At 45.1% G+C, this 12,968-nt stretch overlaps 1 protein-coding gene across 1 annotated transcript in view; it reads right to left on the bottom strand.

Annotated features, from left to right (window-relative positions):
- NOS1 (nitric oxide synthase 1) overlaps positions 1–1,236 on the bottom strand; it is a 197,413-nt gene extending 196,177 nt beyond the window's left edge. Inside the window, exon 1 of the mRNA XM_075568100.1 lies at positions 1,170–1,236. The gene's annotated coding sequence lies outside the window, so the exon portion shown is untranslated. The remainder of the gene's footprint in view (positions 1–1,169) is intronic.
- Positions 1,237–12,968: the final 11,732 nt, after the last annotated feature.

Raw genomic sequence — 12,968 nt, 5'->3', positions numbered from 1 at the left:
AGACTTCTGTGACTCCCTGCCCCCTCAGATTTATGTGACTCCCTGCCCCCTCAGACTCCTGTGACTCCCTGCCCCCTCAGACTCCTGTGACTCCTGCCCCCTCAGATTCCTGTGACTCTCTGCCCCCTCTGACTCCTGTGACTCCCTGTCCCCTCTGACTCCTGTGACTCCCTGCCCCCTCAGACTCCTGTGACTCCCTGCCTCTTCCGATTCATGTGACTCCCTGCCCACTCAGACTCCTGTGACTCCCTGCCCCTTCCGATTCATGTGACTCCATGCCTCCTCAGACTTCTGTGACTCCCTGCCCCCTCAGATTCCTGTGACTCCATGCCTCCTCAGACTTCTGTGACTCCCTGCCCCCTCAGACTCCTGTGACTCCCTGCCCCCTCAGACTCCTGTGACTCCTGCCCCCTCAGATTCCTGTGACTCCCTGCCCCCTCTGACTCCTGTGACTCCCTGTCCCCTCTGACTCCTGTGACTCCCTGCCCCCTCTGACTCCTGTGACTCCCTGCCCCCTCAGACTCCTGTGACTCCCTGCCTCTTCCGATTCATGTGACTCCCTGCCCCCTCAGACTCCTGTGACTCCCTGCCTCTTCCGATTCATGTGACTCCCTGCCCCCTCAGACTCCTGTGACTCCCTGCCCCCTCAGACTGCCTATCTCTTTCTCCTATGACAGTCTCTCTGCCCCTTGTTTTTTGTGACCGTGTCCTGTTTTAAGGGTGCTTCAGCAACCGAGCACTGTGTGGTTACCCACGAGAAAAAAGGTTGAAAACCCCTGATCTAAATGTTATTCTTCAGAGTAGATGTCATCACATGATATCCTCATTTTTATAAAGCCTTCTGACTAAGGGGTTTATCACCTCCGTGATCCGCAAGTGATATTTCAAAAATATTAGGGATTTCTTTGAGGCTGACAGCCCCGGATCTGGCTATCGTCTATAGCCTTCCAACCTATACATGTTCCACTTTTAGTGGGCCATCAGTGATAGCCCCCCAATTAAGCCCTCGTTGTATAGCAGCACTGGCCTTGACCTGTTATAAACTACATTTCTTTGTAGCCACATTAACCCCTGAATTACCAGATTGATTAAAATACTTTATATCCCCCGCCATTTTTATTACATCTTTTTTTTCTTTTACTCCTAAAAACAAGTGTTGATATACTCACCACCCTGACGAGTATACACTTCTGAAGATCAGCAACGAAGCAGCTGCTCTGTCGTACTGGCTTTAGGTGAACTATTCGCCGACCTTTTTATTATCGGGGACAGCTGTATATCCTGTCACTCCTGTTTTTCCAGTTAAACGCATATATCTTGGACTACATTTTTCTTAGAATACAGACTGGAAGGCATAAGGAACAGGTATTGTTAAGTATTGACATGTACAGATTCCTCTGCTCTTATACTATACAAGTATATAGAAATTCCCATTATTTTCAATATGGACAATGCTTCTTCCTCCCAAAATAATAATAGAATGTATTTCTTATACATACATTAGGATAGGACGTGGTTTTGCACCATGGGTCCTTACCATGTATTTTAGTGATAGAAGCTCAGGCATTTAACATGACTTATCCATGGTAAAAGGAGGCAGCACTGGAGTTTGAAGCTGGTTCTATTTCTCTAATCCCAGGGTCTTGTACCTTTTTGGTCTTTTTAATTTGTTTAACATTTGGGTGGCCCTAAGAAGCATATTGGTGAAGTGAGGAGGCAGGGGCAGTGTTGTGTCATGACTGTTTGGGTCAGATGAGGGCGGTAGTGAGGAAAGTTTCGATTCTACGCCGGATTCCATGGACGTAGGTTGAGAGTATAGCAAGGACAGGCCCGGAGGTTAAGGGTCAGGAATTTGAAAGAGGGGAAAGGATGAGCTTATGGTAAGAGAGATTGAGAAATCAGATAAGGAACAGGTTTTTAGTGAATAGGGGTAATTGCTAGAGTTGGTTCATGAGAGGTGTAATGTATCGAAGTCTTCCAGCTGCAAAACTGACACAAATGAAAGGGGGAAAAAGCATGACATGGAGTTTGAAAATCTCATTATAATATGTGTGTCATAAATATCGGGATATAAAATCAACATGGATAAGTCGGAAGCATTGAACCTAACCCTATCGGATTCTGAAATCAAATTATTACACGCAAATTTTAAATATAAGTGGAACTCCACAAAGATCAAATACTTAGGAATCCAAATAACAAGGGAGTATAATACACTATACAAACATAACTATCCACCATTATTTGAGAGGCTAAAAAATGACCTCCAGAGCTGGAACGAATACCAGATATCTTGGTTAGGAAGAATAGCCACAATCAAAATGAATATCCTACCAAGACTCCTGTATTATTTCCAGACTCTTCCTATAGATATTCCAATGCCGGAGCTTAAAAACATACAAAACAGAATTTTCCAATTTATCTGGCAAAATAAAAGACCCAGGGTAGCTAGATCTATTATGCTAGCCCCAAAAGATTGCGGAGGCTTGGCAGTCCCGGATATCATTAAATACTATTTGGCGGCCCAACTCAAACAAGCAATAATTTGGAACAATGATCCAGCCACCAGTTGCTGGGTGGGACTTGAGTCTACTTATACAAGACCTCTCTCTCTCCCGGCTGCTATGTGGACCGAGAGGGGAGGAGAGACCTTCTTGGAAACATTAAAACTGGGAGCAATGAAATGTACATGGCGGATATGGTCTAGAAATAAAAATAAATATGGTCTGACAGCCAGTCCAACACTACTAACCCCTATATTCTATAACCCTGAATTCTCCCCAGGCTGGCTTCCACAGAGACTCAATAAATTTAAGACGTTAAAGTTGATGGTAGCTGACGACTTTGTAGATAACGGTATAATTCTACCACTCCAAGCGCTGGAGAAGAAACACAAAATCATAAATATACCAGTGTTTGGTTACCTCCAAATTAAGCATTACCTGCAATCAGTCTCTAAAGATTCGGCATTCAAAGATTTAACAAATTTTGAAAGACTGTGTAGGAAAGGATATTACTGTAAAGGACTGATTTCGGAGATATATCTGGGTCTGGCGCGATTAACGGGTTGTTCCCAACATAGCTATATGATCAAATGGGCAGAAGATTTGAATACAGAGATCGATAGAGAAGACTGGGAGGACATTTGGGAGGTAGCTGCAAAAACGTCAATCTGTACCACTATCAAAGAGAATATTTATAAAATTCTATTTCATTGGTACCTAACTCCGAGTAGGCTGGCTAAGATCTTCCCCGGGTTCCCGGATTTGTGCTGGAGGGGATGCGGGCAAAAAGGAGATATGGTTCATATTTGGTGGAGTTGCCCAAAAATTCAGGTATTCTGGGTCATGATACAAAGATTGATCAGAGAGTACTTGGGGGTGGAGGTTGAGGTGGAACCGCTGACCATGGTGCTGGCCAAACCAATAGATGAATTAGGAACGGCAGAAAGTAAGATGATCACTCATGTACTGACAGCTGCCCGCTGTGCTATTGCGGCTGCCTGGAAAAAGGTGAATGCGCCTTCTAGGCAGACTGTCTTACGGAGACTAAGGGAAATAAAGATGATGGAGCTCCTCACAGCACAGTTGAACCAGAAAACTGACAAATTTCACAAAATTTGGGAAATATGGCCAGGAAACTAGGGAAATATATATAAATATATATCATTTATATAAATAAATACAGAAATACCAGACAAATGGGCTCGTCCTACCCCCCCCCCCTTCCACCTCTCCCACCCTTCTTTTTCTTCTTTTCTACGTTCTTCTCTATCCTTTGTTAAGCTCATGAGAGACGCGTGTTATATCAATTATTTTATTTCAGATGACAAACTGTTAATGCTCTTTGTTGTATGGACAATATATTTGTTATGTCTCTCTAAAACAATAAAAAATAAATTGAAATAAAAAAAAAAAAAAAAAAAAAATAATATGTGTGTCATGTAAGGCCGTGCGTATAGTGCCCGAGACAGGCGACGTGACGTCGCCCATAAACAAATGCATTGCCGCCGAGTGCGCTTATCTTAGGGCGACAATGTGACGGAGCGACGTTGCGTCGCGAATTTTGGTAGCTGGCAATATTTGATTTTTCAAGGGCAGTCGCCTCATGTGACAGCCCCTGAACTAATCAAGTGCCAGTACCCCCGCGACACCGCCGCAATGTGAAACATAACTTTCGCTAGCGGCGAGGGTGACGTCACCCGTCGCGTCGCCCGTCACAGGCACTATACACGCGGCCTAACCGCTCGCTAACTGCTCCTATTCCCGCTCCCTATATTGCTAGCTGATGCACACAGCCCAGAACTTGGTGTAAAGACCTCGATCCCTTGTTGTAAATAAATGATAATAATACATGATGGTGTAACAGCCTGTTACTGTTGATCATATAAGGGATTATTAAATAAAATCTCCAGGCTGCAACGGTACCAAAACTAGTGCAAAAGAATGACACCAGATTATAAAAAGTGATAAACCTAATTGCTTTAGATGGGATCCTTTTGTTTGATAAATATGCCGTTGTTTTTTGCACTGCTTTCCCCGGTCTTGCAGCAGGAAGACTACAGTCAATAGAAAACACACAGATAACCCAGCAAGCTCTCAGAAACCCCCCAAAATTACCAATATATATATATATATATATATATATATATATATATATAGTGGTTGACAAATCACCAAAAAATCTACTCGCCACACAAAAAAAATCTACTCGCCACCTAGTACCAAACGTGTGCTGCTTGGGCCAATATTTACTCGCCCGGGGGTTAAATCCACTCGCCCGGGGCAAGCAAATGTATAGGTTTGTCGAACACTGTATATATATATATATATATATATATATATTCAGTGGTTGACAAATCACCAAAAAATCTACTCGCCACACAAAAAAATCTACTCGCCACCTAGTACCAAACGTGTGCCGCTTGGGCCAATATTTACTCGCCCGGGGGTTAAATCCACTCGCCCGGGGCGAGCAAATGTATAGGTTTGTCGAACACTGTATATATATATATATATATATAGTGCAGAATAAATGAGTTCTTCAGTATTCGGTGATACCTTTTTATTGGACTAACAATTTATGTTATAGGACAAGCTTTCGAGAGTTATCCTCTCTTCTTCAGGTCAAGCAATACTGATATACAAAGGGTTCAATGGCTAAAACAGTGTGGAGAGAGGGAAAAAAAAGATATTTACTGTAGATAAGGTAGGGTGTTAAGTGTTTGAAGCCAGGGGACAGTGTCAAAGAAAGGTGGGGAGGGGGAGGGATACTGGGGGGGAGAGAAAGTGTGGATAAGAATAGAGGCAAGCAGGATAATTACAAGCAATTTTGATAGGGTGTGAGAAAACCCATGTCCGCATTAAGTCCTTTGGTTTTGGTGTCAAAGAGTCTTATCATTCTGAGTTCAAATGTTTTCCGTTCTTGGGTGCTTGCTTTCTGATAGGAAGTAGATGTCGCTGTCGCTATCAGAATGCAAGAGAAGGAACTGGATACCAAATGGGCTGAAGATCAAAAACCCACTTGCAACAACACACAATTCCCATTTCGTTGAAGAACAATGCAAACGCCTCAGTGAGAAACTGAGATACAAACTGATCCATCAACTATATGGAAAAAAACAGGAATTAGAACGGCAAAAATGCACAATACTCCAAGCCCTGCAATTGCAAAGCAGTGCAAATACCAACAAACTGGAAAAAGATATGCAAACTCTGCACAAGAGACTGCAGTGGAACTTAATCAAGAAGAAACAGAAGAAACTACAACGCCTCTCTCAGTATGACTGTAGACCATGGACACAACATAAGGGATTTCAAACCAACAAAAAACAGGACATCTACTTAGAACTAGAAACCAGAACTGACTCTTCAAGACAGATACACAACCTCAACCCAGAAGAGCACACAGCCAGCCAGGGAGTTATAAACCTGTCTGATTATAAACTCTCTATACCTGAGATCTCTGTTCTCTCCAAGGGACTAACATTCTGTCCCACCACCAAACTGGATCAAATCCAATTATTCTCAGACCTAGAAGAATTCTTCAGGAGAATACGACTGAAAGAATACTTCCACAAAAAAGAGAGCACCCCCATAATGACAGAGAACAACAACAAGAAGAAGAAGAACACGTACTTCACACCACCAACAGAACGCAACATCATATTTGACAGCTACATACAGAGCTTAAGATCACAAGTTTCCTTACTAGCATCAACACAGCAGAAAAAAACTATGTACAACCTATCCCCCATGGAGAGATCTGCTATCAAGGAACTGTGAAACAACCACAACATCACCATCAAACCAGCAGATAAAGAAGGCGCAGTGGTGCTTATGAACACAAATAAATACATAGAAGAAGGCAATAGACAACTCACAGACAACACCTACTACAAGAAACTCATGCATGATCCAACCCAGGAATATACAAAGCAACTCATGAATCTCATTCAAACATTCCCTAACCACCTGCAACCACAATTGAAGCAACTAATACCTGACAACCCAGGAGTTGGGATCTTCTACATGCTTCCCAAAATCCACAAACCAGGAAACCCCGGCAGACCAATTATAACAGGTATGGATACACTCACGGAACAAATATCAGGCTTAGTGGAGAATATCCTCAAACCTTTAGTCAGAAGCACCAACAGCTTCATACAAGATACCACAGATTTTCTCAATAATCTTAACAACATCAACCAACTACCATCCAACACACTGCTAGTTACTATGGATGTAGAATCCCTTTACAGCAACATCCCCCACAAGGATGGTATTGAGGCATGCCTGCATTTCCTTACAACATCTCCCCTGGATCAGAAATACAGCGCTGATGTAATTACCAAACTGATAGAATACATCCTCACACACAACTACTTCAGCTTCAACAAGGAAATGTACCTACAACTAATGGGGATTGCCATGGGTACCAAGATGGCACCGCAATATGCCAATCTTTTCATGGCAAATCTTGAACAAAGATTTCTAACTACATGCCTCCACAAACCCTACAAATACTACAGATACATTGATGACCTGTTTATAATATGGACAGAGGGTGAAGAAAACCTAAAACAATTCCACGAGTCCCTGAACTCATTCCATCCATCAATTAAACTCCAAAATGGATTATTCGGCAAACCTAGTAAACTTTCTAGATACTACAGTAACACTGAAAGATGGCAAACTACACACATCTGTATACAAGAAACCTACTGACAGATGCAGTTACCTCCACAACTCCAGCTTCCATCCCACTCATACCAAACAAGGTATCATACACAGCCAGGCTATAAGATACCACCGCATATGCTCTGACACTGAAGACAGATACAGGCATCTCACAACCCTGACCGAATCGTTCAGACAGAAGGGATACAAACCAAAGACTATTGCCAAAACTATTCATCTGCACTAAAAGCCCCACGAGAACACCTGCTACAATACAGACAGAAAGAACCTACCACACGCATACCACTAGTGACCACATACAACCCTACCCTACAGGGTATACGAAAAATAATCAAAGATCTGCAACCCATGCTGACAGAGGATGCGATATTAAAAGAAATCTTTCCCAAACCTCCCATTCTTGCATTCCGGCAACCACCAAACCTCAAACAAAAATTAGTCAGCAGAAAACTTCACAACGATTTTAAAGACATGGATAATGGCACAAAACCGTGCAGCAACAAATGCTGCAAACTCTGCAAACATATTGCCAGGATCCCACAGCCAGTCACAACCATAGAACATTCAATGTTAAAGGATCATACAGCTGCACATCCATGAATTTAGTGTATATGATTCAGTGCAACAAATGTGACCAAGGTTGCTACATTGGGGAAACCAGCCAAAAACTACAAGGAAGAATTAATATGCACAGACACTCTATACTCCATCACGAAGAAGGAAGATACTGCTCACCTGTGGGACATCAATTCTCACAACCAGATCATTCCATAAATGATCTAAAAATCAAAATCCTCAATGGAATGTTTAAAAGCACCCAAGAACGGAAAACATTTGAACTCAGAATGATAAGACTCTTTGACACCAAAACCAAAGGACTTAATGCGGACATGGGTTTTCTCACACGCTATCAAAATTGCTTGTAATTATCCTGCTTGCCTCTATTCTTATCCACATTTTCTCTCCCCCCCAGTATCCCTCCCCCTCCCCACCTTTCTTTGACACTGTCCCCTGGCTTCAAACACTTAACACCCTACCTTATCTACAGTAAATATCTGTTGTTTTTTTTCCCTCTCTCCACACTGTTTTAGCCATAGATTCCTTTGTATATCAGTATTGCTTGACCTGAAGAAGAGAGGATAACTCTCGAAAGCTCTGGACTTCTTTGTTTCTTGTTTTATACAATTAGCCAGGCCCAGTAGCACTCCTTTTGACACTTAAATATATATATATATATATATATATATTGTGTGGTAATTTTGGGCGGTTTCTGAGAGCGTGCTGGGTATCTGTGTGTTTGTTAACTTTGTCCAGCTGGTCTCAGCTGTTTTAGAGGTTAGTGGCTCCTCTCACCCAGGGTTTAAAGCTCGCCCCTCCCCACTTTCCAAGTAAGCAGGTTTTCTTTTCATGCAGCTGGTTGTGACAGGTTCAATGCCAGGACCATCCTGCCTCTAATTATAGAGGTAAATAAGGATTTTAATCAGTTAGTGTTAGGACCTGCGAATTTGGTCATGCCTTGTAAGTGGCTCGCAGGCTTATACGCTTTGGCCAAAGGGTTAACTAAATGACCCTTTTTCAAGAGATATATACAGTCATGTGATAAAGAAAGTACACCCTCTTTGAATTCTATGGTTTTACATATCAGGACATAATAACAATCATCTGTTCCTTAGCAGGTCTAACAATTAGGTAAATACAACCTCAGATGAACAACAACACATGACATATTACACCGTGTCATGATTTATTTAATACCAAGAGGGTGTACTTTCTTTTTCACACCAGTGTGTGTGTGTGTGTATATATACACACACACACACACACACACACACACACACACACACACACACACACACACACACACACACACACACACACACACACACACAATGAGGAGGTTACGTTGTTGTCCTTTATATAGTCCCAGTGTCCAATGTAGCAGCCAAATAGACCAATATTAATATTGGCACTGTGTTGGAGCTCTTATTTTAAGATTTTAAGACCGGTACCTTGCCTATCCGCTGGAGTAACCAGTGTCAAGAGAGATGCCTGGACTCTCCCAAAACCCTTGCCGGACTACTACTACCAGAGTCTGGAGATTCTCTACCGGAGATATACCACGAATACCACGAATTCCAAGATGTCTTCGACAAAGGTCAAGCCAAAGAACTACCGCCCCACCGTCCCTTTCGATTGCCCCATTGACCTTTTGCCCGGTGCCACTATTCCCCGTGGTTGCTCTTACCCTCTATCCGCACCCGAGACTCAGGCCATGAGGCAATATATACAAGAACCCCCTCCTCAGGGGTTTCATCCTAAAATTCTCCTCACCCCCTGGTGCGGGGTTCTTCTTCGTCAAGAAAAAGGATGGGTCTCTCAGACCCTGTATAGACTATCGGCGGCTAAACAAAATAACGGTCAAGATTTGTTACCCTCTCCCTCTGATTTCAGAATTATTCGACAGACTCCGGGGAGTCACAATCTTCACTAAACTGGACCTGAGAGGAGCATACAACCTGGTGAGGATCCGTCACGGAGACGAGTGGAAGATGGCGTTTAACACTCGCGATGGGCACTATGAATATTTGGTGATGCCCTTCGGTCTGTGCAACGCACACGCAGTGTTCCAAGAATTTGTGAACAACATCTTCAGGGATCTACTCGACCAGTACATAGTCGTATACTTAGACGACATCCTGATCTTCTCAAAGAACACTGCCGAGCACTCCGAACACGTGAGACAGGTCCTACTGAGACTACGCGCTTATCAACTCTTCGCCAAACTGGAGAAGTGCCAATTTCATCAGTCCTCTACCACGTTCCTGGGGTACATCATATCCAGTACTGGCTTGACGATGGATCCGGATAAAGTCAAGGCGATCATTGAATGGCCACAACCACTGTCTCTCAAGGCAGTTCAGAGGTTCCTGGGTTTTCCTAATTACTACCGGAGGTTCATCCAGGGTTTCTCCACAGTAGTCGCACCTATCACAGCATTACCAAAAAGGGAGCCGATCCGACTCACTGGCCTACCGAAGCTATTGAAGCTTTTGAGAGACTGAAGAAAGCCTTCATTTCCGCACCTATACTGGTGCACCCGAACACTGCACTACCCTTCACCCTCAAGGTGGACGCCTCTGATGTTGGAGCAGGAGCGGTACTCTACTAGAGGAAGGAGCCCCAGGCAAGACTCCACCCATGTGCATTTAAAAAAAAATCAGCCGCAGAGAGGAATTACGCCGTGGGAAATCGTGAGCTCCTCGCTATCAAGATGGCCTTGGAGGAATGGAGGCACTTACTGGAAGGTACAACAACCCCTATCACCATTTTAACAGACCATAAAAATCTACTTTATATTGAAGGGGCTCGCCGCTTAGGATCTCGCCAGGCACGTTGGGCATTGTTCTTCACCCGCTTTAACTTCGTGATATCCTACATCCCGGGTTCCAAGAACGTTAAGACAGATGTACTCTCCAGGCAGTTCTTAACTGAGGACAAATCGATGGATCAACCAGAACCTATCCTTCCCCTGATGTGTATTCTGTCCGCAAACATCTTCAGCGCTCTTCCTGAGATCACAAAGGCACAGAACAACATCCCTGAGGGCATCCAGGTTCCTGAGGGAGGGCTGTTAACTCCCCCCAGTTTTCACAGACAGGTAATGGAGTGGGGTCACGCTTCCAAGACAGCAGGTCACCCTAGTACTGGGAGGACTATCGATCTCTTGGAACGCACCTTCTGGTGGCCTGGCATGCGCAAGGACATCAGGAGCTTTGTGTCTTCTTGAGCTACCTGCGCCCAGAACAAGATACCCGGCAATAAACCGCCTGGTCTCCTATTACCTCTCCCCATCCCCGATCGCCCGTGGAACCATCTCTCGATGGATTTTATAGTCGAATTACCCAAATCCAAGGGTATTGATATGATCTTAGTGGTGGTAGACCGTTTCTCGAAACAGGCACACTTCGTCCCTCTCCGAGGACTACCATGTGCCGCCAGATTGTCCGAAACCTTCACCAAGGAGATTTTCAGGCTTCACGGGACACCCCAAACCATAGTATCTGATCGGAGGTCACAATTTGTGTCAACGTTCTGGAGAGCCTTCTGCAAAAAATTGGGTATCAAGTTACAGTTCTCCTCTGGCTACCACCCACAGACCAATGGGCAGACTGAGCGGACCAACCAGTCACTCGAACAATATATCCGCTGCTTCGTCTCGGACGCACAGGACAACTGGGCAGAACTCATCCCTTGGGCAGATTTTGCACACAATAACTTACGCAACAAGTCCACCCAACAGTCTCTCTTCTTCATTAATTACGGGTTCCATCCCGTCTCCTCATCTCCTGTCCCCAACTCTGGTGTCCCTGCAGAGGAGGACAGGGTCCGACTTCTTCGGCAATCCTGGGAGAAGATCCAAGGCAATCTAAGACAGGCCGCTCTTCTCCACAGTAAGCAAGCTGATCGCCACCGCCGTGAGACCCCTAATTATGTTCCTGGTCAAAAAGTCTGGCTCTCTACAAGTAACATACGGCTCAAGGTACCTTCTCCCAAACTAGCACCCAGATTCATCGGACCATTCCCCATTCTGGAGAAAATCAATCCAGTGGCCTACTGACTAAAACTCCCTCCTACCATGAAGATTCCCTCTGACTTTCATGTTTCTCTCCTGAAACCTTTCCTACCCGACAATCCGGCTACCAGCAGGAATATTTCGCGCCGACCCATCCTAGTGGAGGGTCAACAGGAGTCTGAGGTCCGGGCCATCATCAATTCAAGTGTATCCAGGGGAAAACTACAGTACCTGGCACACTGGAAGGGCTTTGGCCCGGAAGCACGGGAAAGGATATGCCAAGACCAAGTACACGCTGCAAGACTAATCCGGGAGTTCCACCGCAAGTATCCTTCAAAACCATCCTTGGGTCACCCGGTGGTCTCCCCTCAGGGTGGGGTACTGTCAGGACCGCACCACCAGTCCCCGCGCCTTCCTACCTGCTGGCGCATATGTCCCGTCGTGGCGCCCCGCACGGCTGCATCACCCGCTCTGTCCGATCGCGCTCCATCGGCGCGCTGCTCCCGCCATCCTGGATAGCGTGCGGCGGGTCCCGTCCTCGCGCACACCTCGGCGCATCACGCTCCGGTCTCGGGCGCGCACGCAGCACTCGCATGCACAATTTTTAAAGGCACCAGCACCTGCAGTTTTGCCTGGACTGATCTCAGGTGGGCTACACCTGTGCTACACACTGCCTCAGCCTATCATCGCTCTACCTACATCTAGCCACTCCTCCCTTGCCTTCCTGGTTGGTTCTCCTCTGTATATAGTCTCATTCAGCCCTCTGGTCATTGCTGAGCATAGACCTCTCTTTCCACCGTGCTCATTTGCAGCCTGAGTACCTGACTCTGTTTGTTCCGTATACCTGTTGTGACCCTGCTTGTACCTGACCTGCCTCTTCTTGTTTCCCTGGACCTTAGCTTGCTAACGGACTTCTATGCTCTCTACTCCTCGACCACGGCTTACGGATATCGACCATTTTACGCTCTCCAATCCCGGACCAATGGCAAGTACCCGCTACCCTCTCCACTCTCCTGCCCTGACCCAACTACCGTTCACGACCCTGCAATCCGGACCCAACCCCCTGGCTTAGGGCGGTGGTTATATATCTTCCCCACCTCAACCCCATGGTTCAGTCCAGGTTGTAGTGAGCATCCGTGACAGGTTCGGTGCCTCTTGTCCAGAATGTCAGCTAAGCTCACCAATAGATAACCAAA

Source organism: Ascaphus truei, chromosome 13 (genome assembly GCF_040206685.1).
Source record: "Ascaphus truei isolate aAscTru1 chromosome 13, aAscTru1.hap1, whole genome shotgun sequence".
NCBI lineage: Eukaryota > Metazoa > Chordata > Amphibia > Anura > Ascaphidae > Ascaphus > Ascaphus truei.
Note: the sequence above shows the minus strand (reverse complement) of the source record. Positions and strands in the feature narration are given on the sequence as shown.